General features: G+C 45.9%; 1 long non-coding RNA gene across 2 annotated transcripts; it reads left to right on the plus strand.

Moving 5' to 3' along the window:
* On the plus strand, window positions 1-2,282 carry LOC102554564 (uncharacterized). 2 transcript variants are annotated; one of them, XR_015683611.1, is made up of 4 exons: window positions 1-67; window positions 678-827; window positions 1,810-1,947; window positions 2,052-2,282. It is a non-coding gene; the product is annotated as an uncharacterized LOC102554564 (long non-coding RNA). The 2 variants fall into 2 exon arrangements; XR_015683610.1 differs by lacking the exon at window positions 678-827.
* The last annotated feature ends 727 nt before the right edge of the window (window positions 2,283-3,009 follow it).

Raw genomic sequence — 3,009 nt, forward strand, 5'->3', positions numbered from 1 at the left:
AGAGACTCAAAACGGGCCTGCTACTTAAACGCATCCAGACAAGTTTAGCAAACGGAGGGGAGGCGAGGTAAGTTAAGGGGTGGGAGCGGGTTTGTTTGAATTGTGAAAATTCTTCCCAACCCCCGCCCCCGGTCGGCCGGCAAAAAAAAAAAAAAAAAAAAAAAAAAAAAAACTCACATTCTCAGGGAAGAGGGTGAGTCTTAATCGTGCAGTTAATCTCGTGACAAGGGAGCTGACTCATTTCCTCCTCTGACAATAATTCACAGGATTATTTTTCACTCAGGAAACTGGGACAGGAGGTCGAAATCTATGTACCCAATGGCGTCAGCTCAGCCAGAGTCCCGATAGGATTTGGTATTAAGTTGAAAAAAAAAAAAAAAAAGCCACAAGTGGGCACTGTGCCTCTGTACACGTGAGACGAAGGTGTCTCAGAGGGGAGAGTGGCCAAAAGACTAGCAAGGGCAGCTCAGCCAGAGTTGTCTCTGTCACTCAAGTGCCCCATGACCACCTCCTTGGTAACTGATGAAGGAAGATGGGTTAGATTCCATGCCCCATGCCTGTGGGAGCCTTGCAGTGTTGACCATGAGACGAAGGCCAGAGATGCTTTCACGGTCATTCTCTGAGGGAAGGTGACTGGGCTTCAGGCTGCTTTCTTATTAAAGACTTTTTTTATTAAGTTCAAGTCCAGGTCTGAAGAAAAATGGGGTAGAAATTCCATTTTAAACCCCGACTGGTCCACTCTGTAGGAGCCCTGGTAGGCCGGAGTCTTCCACACTTAAGGTTCAGCTTCAAATTACAACTCCTAAGGTCTGCTAAACCTAAATTCCGTGAGTAAAGAAGAGCCTAAGAGCACATGAGTGTCTGTCTTTACAGTGTTGGGGAGGGTGGCCTGTTTGTTTTTCTTTTTTTTGTTTTTGTTTTGTTTTTGTTTGTTTTTTTCAACACTGGGGTTTCTATTTTTTTTTTCATTAATTAATTTATTCACTTTACATCCCAGTCTCACCCTCCCATCTCCCTTCCCCCATTTTCCTCTCCTAGTCTCCTTAGAGAAGAGGAGCCCCCACCCTACCCCACCCCACACCATACCAACCTACCTTGGCACGTCTAGTCACAGGAGGACTAAACACATCCTCTCCCATTGAGGCCAGACAATGCAGCCCAGCTAGGGGAAAGGATCCAAAGGCAGACGGTAGAGTCTGAATCAGAGATAGCTCCTTTCCTATTATTAGGGAACCCACATGAAGATCAAGCTGCACGTCCTTACCTATGTATATGGGACCTAAGTTCAGCTCCTGCCTGCTCTTTGGTTAGTGGTTCAGTCTCTGTGAGCCCCCATGGGCTTAGGTTAGTTGGCTCTGTAGGTTTTCTTGTGGTGTCCTTGACCCCTCTGACTCCTTCAGTCCTTCCCATGACTCATCCCTAAGACTCCCTGAGCTCTGCCTAACGTCTGGCTGTGGGTCTCTCTAGCTGTTTCCATCCGATGATGGATAAAGCCTCCTGAGACAGGGTTTCTTTGTGTAATAACCCAGGCTGTCCAGGCCTGGAACTCACAGAGATCCACCTGCCTCTGCCTCCTGAGGTCTGGAATTAAAAACATCACACCCAACCTGTCTTTATGATTTTTAATATGTCCTGTGTCACACCAGGCTCCAGCTGGTCCCCCTCTCAGCATGGAATAGCTATTACAGAGTCAGTTCTGGAAGCCCTGCTAAGGATCCTGCTAAGCCAGAGAGAGAGAGAGAGAGAGAGAGAGAGAGAGAGAGAGAGGACCAAGTCCTACACTGGCCCAACCACTTCTCCTCCCCTCAGATATGTGCAAAAGATAGATGCCAGGAAGAATGAAAATTGGAAAACAGAAGAACCTGCTATGGAGATATTGTGTCCCCACAAATCATATATTGAAGTTTTACCTCTTGAAGCGATATTTGAAGGCGAGACCTTTGAGAGGTAGTAAATAAAACTTATATGAGGCCATCTTTGTGGGGGTTTAAAAGTGTATTTTATTATTTTTTGTGTACGATACATACATTCTGTGTACCACTTATGTGCAGGGCCCATGGAAACCAGAAGAGGGTGTCAGGCCCCCAGGACCTGGACTTACAATCACGTGTAAGCTGACATGTGGCTGTTGGAAACTGAATCCAGTCCTCCCAAAGAGCAGCTCAACGCTCTAAACCACTGAGCCATCTCTCCAGTCCTTGTCTAAACCACTGAGTGATCTCTCCAGTCCTCATCTTTCTTTTTTCTTTTCTTTTCTTTACATTAAATTTATCTTATATGTAGGAGTGCTTTGCCTACTTATGTTCTTTGCAGCATGTGCTGACTGGTGTTCTCAGAGGCCAGAGGTGTCAGATCCCCTGGAACTGAAGTTACAGGTGGTTGTTAGTTGCCGTGTAGATGCTATGAATCAAACCTAGGCCCAGGGACAGGTTGGCAGTGTCACTTGCCTTTATGGGAGGTGGAGGCAGGTGGATTTCTGTGAGTTCAAGGCCAGCCTGGTCTGCAGAGCAAGTTCCAAGACAGCCAGACCTACACAGAGAAATCCTGTCTCGAACAAAAACAAAACAAACAAAAAAATCAAACCCTAGGCCCTCTGGAAGAATTGCCAGTGTTCCTAACTGGCTTCTTTCCCACCCCACCCCCCAAAGACAGTCTTTCTAAATTCAACTCCTGTACTAAGTCCCAACCAAACCGAAATGGAATCAGTTATACTAAGTACTACATATCAAATTGAAACCTTTAATCAGGTAAGACTCAAAACAGAGTCTTACAAGCAAAACTGAGAGGCAGAGGCTGGTGACACAGCTAAGCTGTAAAGAGCACTTGTTACTCTTCCAAAGGGTTTCAGATCCGAGCTACGAATTCAAGAATTCACAATGTGAGTAACCGCACTTGCGGCCAAAGTTGACCGATCAGTTACTTTTCTCTTGATGGGATAAAGCAATTTTAATCACAAGAACCCACGGAAAAAGAGGGGTTTTTTTTGGGCAATGGTGGTTCCAGGGAGAT

The sequence above is a fragment of the Rattus norvegicus genome, chromosome 3 (genome assembly GCF_021556685.1).
Source record: "Rattus norvegicus strain SHRSP/BbbUtx chromosome 3, alternate assembly SHRSP_T2T, whole genome shotgun sequence".
NCBI lineage: Eukaryota > Metazoa > Chordata > Mammalia > Rodentia > Muridae > Rattus > Rattus norvegicus.